Source organism: Nicotiana tomentosiformis, chromosome 1 (assembly GCF_000390325.3).
Source record: "Nicotiana tomentosiformis chromosome 1, ASM39032v3, whole genome shotgun sequence".
Taxonomy (NCBI): Eukaryota; Viridiplantae; Streptophyta; class Magnoliopsida; order Solanales; family Solanaceae; genus Nicotiana; species Nicotiana tomentosiformis.
The window spans coordinates 138,980,066-138,989,505 of NC_090812.1; the positions used below are offsets into that span (position 1 = coordinate 138,980,066).

At 39.9% G+C, this 9,440-nt stretch overlaps 1 non-coding gene across 1 annotated transcript; it reads right to left on the reverse strand.

Annotated features, from left to right (window-relative positions):
- Nucleotides 1-8,180: 8,180 nt before the first annotated feature.
- Nucleotides 8,181-8,287, reverse strand: LOC117278528 (small nucleolar RNA R71). Its single transcript, XR_004508897.1, has one exon. It is a non-coding gene; the product is annotated as a small nucleolar RNA R71 (small nucleolar RNA).
- Between the last annotated feature and the right edge of the window lie 1,153 nt (nt 8,288-9,440).

Here is a 9,440-nt window from a genome sequence, read left to right on the forward strand (position 1 = left end):
GTTCTTGTTCTTTATCATATTTGTTATTGTGTCACTCAAGACTTCTACTTGCTAAACTTGCAAATACCATGCCTACTTCCTACAGTCATAACTATATCTTTGTCGTATCTATTGTGGTTGCACTTAGTACATGCCTTCTACCGTGTTAGTCATTTATGCTTCTACTTGTTAACGTATAAAGATCATGTGTTCTCCTCTTTTTCGTAATATTTGTATTTATGCCTCCACCATGCTAGTTAGTTGAAGTTACATTCCTTTTCCTGATTGTTGTCATCACCTCTATGCGTTACGCCTAGTCTATTACTGATGCCCTTATGTACATTCTCGTTCATTATTGCTACTTGGGTATTTCCTACTTTATCATTACTGTTATCGGCATTCTGCCATCCGGTTGGTACTGTTGTATGCATATTTTGTGAGGATGAGATAAATGCACAAAGGGTGTTGCCGTGCGATTGACTTGATATCAGAGTATATTCCTCAGAGTGGGTAAATTTTGGGGTGACTATTGTGGTTTATTGGTTTCGCTCTAAAGAAAATATTGGTTAAGATATCGGAAACTGTTGAATTGTGATCTCTTCTAGTACTCTGTTATTGTTTTGTACATTCATTTTGTGTACTCTATCATGTTATACTGAAGTATAGTTCTATTGCTAGATTTTGGTACAGATTTTTATTAGTGAGCCTCTTTTTACTAAAAAAACCTTGTCACTACTTCGACGAGATTATACAAAATACTTATTGGGTACATGGAGTCCGTTGTACTCATACTACACTTCTGCACCTTGCGTGCATACTTTTGGAGCGGAGCTGCTGGTGAAGTCGGGAGCTGACCCTGAAGATGTTCGTGCATTCTGGATATAACTGTCACTTGTCCTTGGTGGCTTTAGATTTGTTAATCTGTTTATGTAGCTTTCAAACGGACCGTGTAATTATTTGTATCATCTTTGTAAATTCTAAGTCTAAGAAGCTCATGATTTGTACTACTAGTTCTTGGGTTAATTTGTAAAAGTTCAAATATTTATTCTTTGTTTTCCTATAATTTCATTTGGATTGTATTGACTATTAGTTGGCTTACCTAGAGGGTCGAGTCAGGTGCCATCACTACTAGTGATATTTGGGTTGTGATAAGTTGGTATCAGAGCTCTAGGTTCATAGGTTCTATGAGTCATGAGCAAGTGTCTAGTAGAGACTTGCGGATCGGTATGATGACGTCCATACCTATCTTCGAGAGGCTGCATGGCATTTAGGATAAACTTCCCATCTTTCTTTCCTTATCGTGCGGCATTGATTCAACTGGAAGTTTAAATCCTTGAATTCCTTCCACGCATTCGTATACGCATCTGAGCACTCGGTATCAGCTGAGCATCAATGGCTTATGATTCCATGGATGAGGTGCGAGATGTGAATTTTGTGTGCTGATTATGGGTCAGTCTGGAGGACTTAAGGCCTGGTTTTAACTGTGGCTTGAGCACGGGAATTTCAGTTGTGTGTGCATGTGCCTTTGGACTTATACATTCGGTAGTGTTCCTATGAGTGAAACTTGTGGTCGGCGAGTGGTTGGATGACTAAATGATGAGTAGGATGTGACTGTGGGCTATGTTTAGATGACTTGAATGCGAAGAGAAGAGTCTGCTTGAGATGTAAAAAGGATTGATAGGTGCTTGATTTCTGTCTTGATGTGACGTGTAGTCCCGAGTTATGAGTGTGTTGGAAGGTTTTCCATGTTGTTTAATTGTGGAATGGATTTGATTCTCATGCCTTTTTAATGAGTTCAGACTCAGGAAGATTAAGTGGTGGCATAGTAGTTGTAGCTAGAGTATAAGATTTACATTAGATGGTATCGAAGCTCACGGTATTTCTATATTATTTTGGATTATGCATTTTAGTATCAGAATACGAAGTGGTGGAGGAAACGACTTTAGATTCACAGAAGGTCTCTTCAGAGCGGGTGTCTCGGTTGTGTTACTTTGGGGTGCTAAGAGGGAATGCAGCGGCTTATGGGCCTTAGGGCGGTGTGATTTTTATGCTAGAATCTCTTATGGCGAGCTTTGGGGTAAGGATCATGGTGTTCTCGCAAGGAGGGGTATCAACTTGAGGGTAATTTGGAAGGAACTCAGAGGAAATAGGGCAGTTTGATAGCAAATTGGATCAACACGGTAATGATATGATTAGTTCTTTGGGTACTTATGATGTGGTGGGTCTCCACAGGTGTTTTGTGGCAATGCTCATGGGTTTTGTGCAACTGCGTGGCTTGGTTGAGTTAGAGGGATTCGGTTCTGATAGCTTGATTATGTGCAAACGGATTTCAAGGGGTTCTCGATGATTTCTATCACGGTTCGGGGTGAATATTTCCTACTGGTGTGAGGAACATGTTGCGTATTGGGATTTCCTCCTAGATGAGATCAAAGAGAAGGTTTCTGACCGATCGGGATTGAGTTTTGCATGTGCAGGGTCACAGTTCAGTTTTGAAGGGAAGGTCATGAATTCTTAGACAGGACGGACGATTTCAAATTTCTAGGTAGATGTTATCACCACTTGGTATTGCCTGAGAAGGGTGTGCATTTCAGAAGACGCATTGTGTTTTGACTTACGGATAAAACATTGATATTGCAGTGCTCGCTTGGTTAGTTGACTGGTGAGATTTAGATTTTGTTATGTGGCACGGAAGAATTATAGAAGTATTCCTTATGGGATGATTGTATACGAGAGGTGTGTTAGACATTTGGGAGGTGGAGTTGGGATCAGGCAGGATGATTCGTGTATTCTATGGATTTAGAGAATGGGAGTTCTCAGAAGCAGATTGTTTCGTGGTTGTGGACTTTTGGAGGGCTATTTGTCCGTTCGAGGGGTGACAGGAGTTGATTTGGGGGCCCATTGGTAGGCCCAATGAGGATGTGTATTCTGTATCGGATCGAATTTGCTTGCTCCTGCGTAGTTGTTACCACAGGTATATCGTCGGGCGGAATAAATGCTATTCGCGCCTTGGTCTGTTTATGTGTTCTTCTCTTATGTTATGATAGGGTGTGAGGGTTACATGGTTCTTTGTACACATATTATAGTTTAGGTTAGGCCTCATGGCGCTATGGGAGAGATGGCCTTCGTGATGTTGATTTGCTTATTACACCATAGCGGTGCTTGTCCTTCTCAGTATTATGTGTTCCTAATAATTTTCCCACAGTCATATTTTATGCACTCTATTGTGTTTGATATTGACGCACATATGATCAGTAAGCCCGAGTTTTATGGCTCGATGGGTACCCTATGTGGATTGATATAATGGGATCGGGTTGCATGCCGCAACGGTACTATGATGAAATATAACTCCTGATGCTTACTTCGTGTAGTTTTACTTCCACCTTGTTGAAAATAGTTTACAGGAAAATGCTAAAATTTCCTTGCTTGCTTAAATTGTTTAGTAGTCTTCTTATTTAACTCTCTTACTGTTGTCTGTCATGTCCGAATTATTACTTATTAGTGTTCGGGACCGTGTTGTGTGGGGTTCCATATGATTATTGTTGATACTTGTTGGTGGGGATGCTTGTATTGGCCGAGATGAGGTTTCTAGACTTGAGATTTGCACTATTGTATTGGGATGAGGAAGGTTTGGAAGAATAATACCATATTTTGCTGAGGATATGGGCAATGGCCCTGGTCGGACGAGTGAGTTTCTTGGCTTATTGATCAGATGAGTGGTTAAGAGGTTATGCGTGTTTCTTTCATCTTCGGCAGGGTATGAAGGTTTTGAACGAGGCTCTAATCGATATGTGGTTTGTTACCGGCACCAGATTTGTTTTTGGGCAGTAATGGTGGTCAGCAATTCCTGCTGCGAGTGTCTGAGTGATGGGGTGTACCGTGTGATTTCATCTTGGGGTTATGCTTATGACCTAATACAACTTGTTCGGGTTTATACAATGTGTAGATGTGAGATTCAGGTCTTGTAATGAATTCGGAATATTAGAGATTGGGTTTTAAGGTTTAAGGACCAAGGTTGAAGTAAGGATCTCTAGTTATGTTGCATTGGTAGACCTATATGGAACATAGTGACGTGGGATCACCCCCGGGTATCTGCATAGTAAGGTTACACCGTGATTTGATAGCTTTGGAATGACTCCTGGCACGTTCGAGGACGAACATATGTTTAAGTGGTGGAGAATGTGATGACCCGATAAGTCATCTTATGTTTTAAAACTTAATTCTGCTCTTTGAAGAATTAAATACCTCATTTTTGCCTTTCTCGATTTGCGTGCACAGTCCGAGTGTTTTTCTCGAAAAGTTTTTATGTTAAAAACTGAGAAAATATGAATTTTTTGCCTTAAAGATCCATTTGAGATGACTTTGGTCAATATTTTGAGCAAACGGACTCGGATTCATATTTTGATAGTCCCGGTAGGTCCGCATCATTATTTGGGACTTGGGCGTATGCCCATAATCGAATCCGGAAGTCCCTAGCCCGAGTTATCGCACTTTGTTGAAATTGAAAATTTAAAAGCTTAATGACTTTGAAATATTTGACCAATATTTAACTTTTTGGATACCATGTCCGTATTTTGGTTTCGGAACCCGGTATAGGTTCATTTCTATATTTATGAATTGTCTGTCAAATTTGGTGAGAAACAGAGTTGGTTTGACGTGATTCGGACGTCCGATGTTGAAATGGAAGTTTTAAAGTTTTCTTGAAAATTTCTTTTGATTTGGTGCTCAATTCGTAGTATTAGGTGTTATCTTGGCGATTTGATCGCGTGAGCGAGTTCTTGCGGTGTTTTTAGACTTATGTGCATATTTGGTTTAGAGTCCCGAGGGCTCGGGTAAGTTTCAGATAGGCTACAGAGTGGTTTAGACTTAGAACTCAGCTGGTGTTCGGCAATTTCTGGTACTTGTCTCTGATCTCACAATTGCGAGATCAGTGTTCGCAATTGCGAACATCCCAAATCCTGTCAGGCTCACAATTGCGAAGAGTACCTGGGTCAGCATAAGTTCGCATTTGCGATCAAGAGGTCGCAATTGCAGGGAGGCCAGAGTTCGCATTTGTGAACAATACTTCGCATTTGCGAAGTGGGGCTGGGGCAGGTTTGGTCACATTTGCGATCAATTTGGTCGCAAATATGGAAGATCAATGTTCGAAATTGCGAACAAGTCATCGCATTTGCGATGAAAGCAGAGATGGGAAGGACTTCACATTTGCGATGGTTTCTTCGCATTTGCGAGGTTCGCATTTGCGAACCCCAGGTCGCAAATGCGATATCCGCAACTGATCAAAATGGGACTTAGATGTGATTTTGGTTCATTCTCTCAAATTTTTAAAACAAGAAACCCTAGTGGAGACTTTTCAAAGAACTCTTCTTCCCCAAATCATTGGTAAGTGATTCTAATCCATTTTCTTTCAATCTTTCACTACATTTCCTAAGATTTGAACCTAAAATCTAGTGTTTTCATGGTGGAAATTGAGGGTTTGGGTAGAATTAGGGATTTTTATAAAATGGGGATTTAGACCTCAAATTGAGGTCGGGTTCCAAAACAAATTACATAACCGGGCTCGAAGGTGAATGGATAATCGGGTTTTGGTCCGAATTTCGGGTTTGGACCAAGCGAGCCCGAGAGTTGACTTTTGTTGACTTTTTCAATAATGACTTAAATTGAATCCTTGCAATCGTAGGTAGTTCCTAAGACTTAGTTTGAATCATTTGGTTGGTAATTTGCTAGATTATATTGGATTGGAGGCTTGTTTGAAAGTCAAAGTTGTTATTGAGTTTTGAGTGGACCTTTGGAGCGACGTAAGTATCTTGCCTAACTTTGTTGAGGGAATTTATCCTACTATTTGACATTGTTTGCTACATGCGGGGGTGATACATATATGAGGTGACGAGCATATATGCATGTGACAGGGTTAACAATCTCGGGGTTAAATTATTTTATAAATTGTATCTTGTAGAATCACGTGACCTTCTTGCTTTATGTCTTACTTGGATCCTAGATACTAAGAACATAGTATTAAATGATAGAAACTAAGACTTAGCTTATTATAACTTGATCAAATTTGATGGAATTCTGAGCATAGATTGGTGTGTTTAATTTGGTCATCAATATGCATAATCATTAATACATTGTTGCGGCCGACATTCGTGAGATACTAGATTCTATACTTGTGTTGTTGATCATTTGTGAGATTTGTTGGAATACTTGAATAATAAGGTTCTTGCGGGTCTATTGAACTATTGTTGGCTTGGAAAGTTGTGATTGAGATTCATTTGGAATATTCATTTAAACACTCTCCTTGACGTTATTTATGCTTCCTACCTTGTTTGTAATTGATAACATATGCTTGGTAAGAGAGAGTGTAAAGCACGAAGGGTGATGCCGTGCCTTTGTTTATACATTATCATGTGAGGGAGAGTGTAAAGCAGGAAGGGTGATGTCGTGCCATATTTTTGAGAGTAAAAGCACGAAGGGTGATGCTGTGCCATATTATTGAGAGTAAAAGCACGAAGGATGATGCCGTGCCATATCATTTGTGAGTAAAAGTATGAAGGGTGATGCCGTTCCATATTATTTATGAGTAAAAGCACGAAGGGTGATGCCGTGCCATATCATTTGTGAGTAAAAGAACGAAGGATGATGCCGTGCCATTTCATTTTTATTATCATGCTTTAAATTGTCATGAGTTCATAGCACGATGGGAGTTTCCGTGCAGGTGAGGATAAGGGACATGCATTATATTGTGATATCATTCCTTTGTGTATACGTTCATGCCGTTACATTGAGTTGTTATTGTTGTATTTATGGTTCTTAAGTGACTTGTCGTTAATGCCCTGTTCTTGTTCTTTATCTTATTTGTTATTGTGTCACTCATGCCTTCTACTTGCTAAACTTGCAAATACCATGCCTACTTCCTGCCGTCATAATTATATCTTTGTCGTATCTATTTTGGTTGCACTTAGTACATGCCTTCTACCGTGTTAGTCATTCTTGCTTCTACTCATTAACGTATAAATATCACATGCTCTCCTCTTATTTGTTATATTTGTATTTATACCTCCACCGTGTTAGTTAGTTGAAGTTACATTCCTTTTCCTGATTGTTGTCATCACCTCTATGCTTTCCGCCTAGTCTGTTACTGATGCCCTTATGTACATTCTCGTTCATTATTGCTACTTGCGTATTTCCTACTTTATCATTACTGTTATCGGCATTCTGCCATCCGGTTGGTACTGTTGTATGCATATTTGGTGAGGATGAGATAAATGCACAAAGGGTGTTGCCATGCGATTGACTTGATATCAGAGTATATTCCTTAGAGGGTAAATTTTGGGGTGACTATTGTGATTTATTGGTTTCGCTCTAAAGAAAAGATTGGTTGAGATATTGGAAACTGTTGAATTGTGATCTCTTCTAGTACACTGTTATTGTTTTGTACATTAGTTTTGTGTACTCTATCATGTTATACTGTAGTATAGTTCTATAGCTAGATTTCAGTACAGATTTTTATTAGTGAGCAAGTTTTTACTAAAAAGCCTCATCACTACTTCGACAAGGTTAGACAAAATACTTACTGGGTACATGGGGTCGGTTGAACTCATACTACACTTCTGCCCCTTGCGTGTAGACTTTTGGAGCGGAGCTGCTGGTGATGTCTGGAGCTGACCCTAAAGATGATCATGCATTCCGGATATAGCTATCACTTGTCCTTGGTGGCTTTAGATTTTGTTAATCTGTTTATGTAGATTTCAAACAGATCGTGTAATTATTTGTATCAACTGTTTAAATTCTAAGTCTTAGAAGCTCATGATTTGTACTACCAGTTCTTGGGTTAATTTGTAAAAGTTCAGATATTTCTTCTTTATTTTCCTACAATTTCATTTGGATTGTATTGACTGTTAGTTGGCCTACCTAGCGGGTCGAGTTAGGTGTCATCACAACTAGTGATTTTTGGGTCGTGGCATGTCTTCAGAGGAAAGATGAACAAAGACCTAAACAGTCATCTAATGGACTTCGAAGAGATTATGAACACATTTCAATACAATGGTGTGTCACAAGATGCGGCTTACTTAAGGGCATTCCACTTCACTCACAAAGATGATGCAAAGCAACGGCTTCAGAGCTTGCCTAATGGATCGATTAGAACATGAGATGAGATGACCAGAAAATTTCTTGACAAATATTTCTCATCAGCTAAGACGGGCAAGTTTAGAAGAGAAATCCATAGCTTTTTCCAGAACGAGACTGAAACTATGTTCGAAGCCCGGGAGAGGTTTAAGGAGATAGTGCAAAAGTGCCAACATAGTGAAATTGAACTCTGGATGCAACTCCAATACTTTTGGGATGGATTGACACCCTACACTTGCAGAACAATAAGCAATGCAACTGTAGGCCCGTTATGAATAAGACTCCAGAGGAGATAGTCACAAATCTATATGAGTTATCTGAAGATGCAAATCAGTGGACCTCTCAAATTGCTGAAAGAAGAAGATCAACTGGTGTTCACCAAGTTGATGCTAACACATCTATGCAAGTACAACTTGATGCCATGGCCAAGGAAATAAGGAAGCTGACCTTAGCCTCGATACACAGTAAGCCCCATGCAGTGTGTGATATATGTAGAAGAGGGCACCCTACTCATGAGTGTCAAGCCTCAATCGAGGAAGTTAATGTTGTCCGGAATTATAACTTCAATGCAATGGGTCAGAAGCACCCTGGTTTTCATGGGGTTGACCTGGGGGTACTACAAATGCATGGAAATAAAACAATCCCAGATTTCAAGGACAAGGAGCTCCTGGTTTTGCGAATCAGCCGAGGCCACAGTTCCCGCCTCAATATTCCACTCAGCCTAGGCTAGAAGATCTAATAAAGTCCTTCATTGTCAAGACAAATGAGAGATTAGATGCTCATGGTTCAGCTATCAAAGAACTTGGCACTGGTTTGAGAAATTTGGAGAAGCAAGTGGGATAAATTGCAACTATATTGTCTGAGAGAATCCCAGGTACTCTTGTCACGCCCCAAACTCAGAAATCGCGACTAGCACCCAACCGAGTGAACCCGGTCAAGCAAGCATATAAGACGCTTCTACCCAACGCACCCATGATTAAGAGAAGACATAATTTCATTAATTAGACAATAGGGAGATCATGTACATAATACTAAATCATTTCATTAGTTAGTTCACTTTTAAGTCTCAAAATACACATATTCTTATAGTTTGAGTGGAACAAGTGATCAAAATACAACATAACTTGTTTGACCTTTCTAGCACCCATGTACAACCCACATAGTGTCTACGGAGCCTCTAAAAGATACAAAAGAGTGTTATGATAGTGTCGGCAACAAGGCCCCGGCTATACCCCGAGACGTGAAAATAATAAGAACAAAAGATACAATACGTGACCCCGGGATGAAGTGGGGCTCACCAAGTTTGTTGGGAAGAGGATGTACCACTATCGCTGATC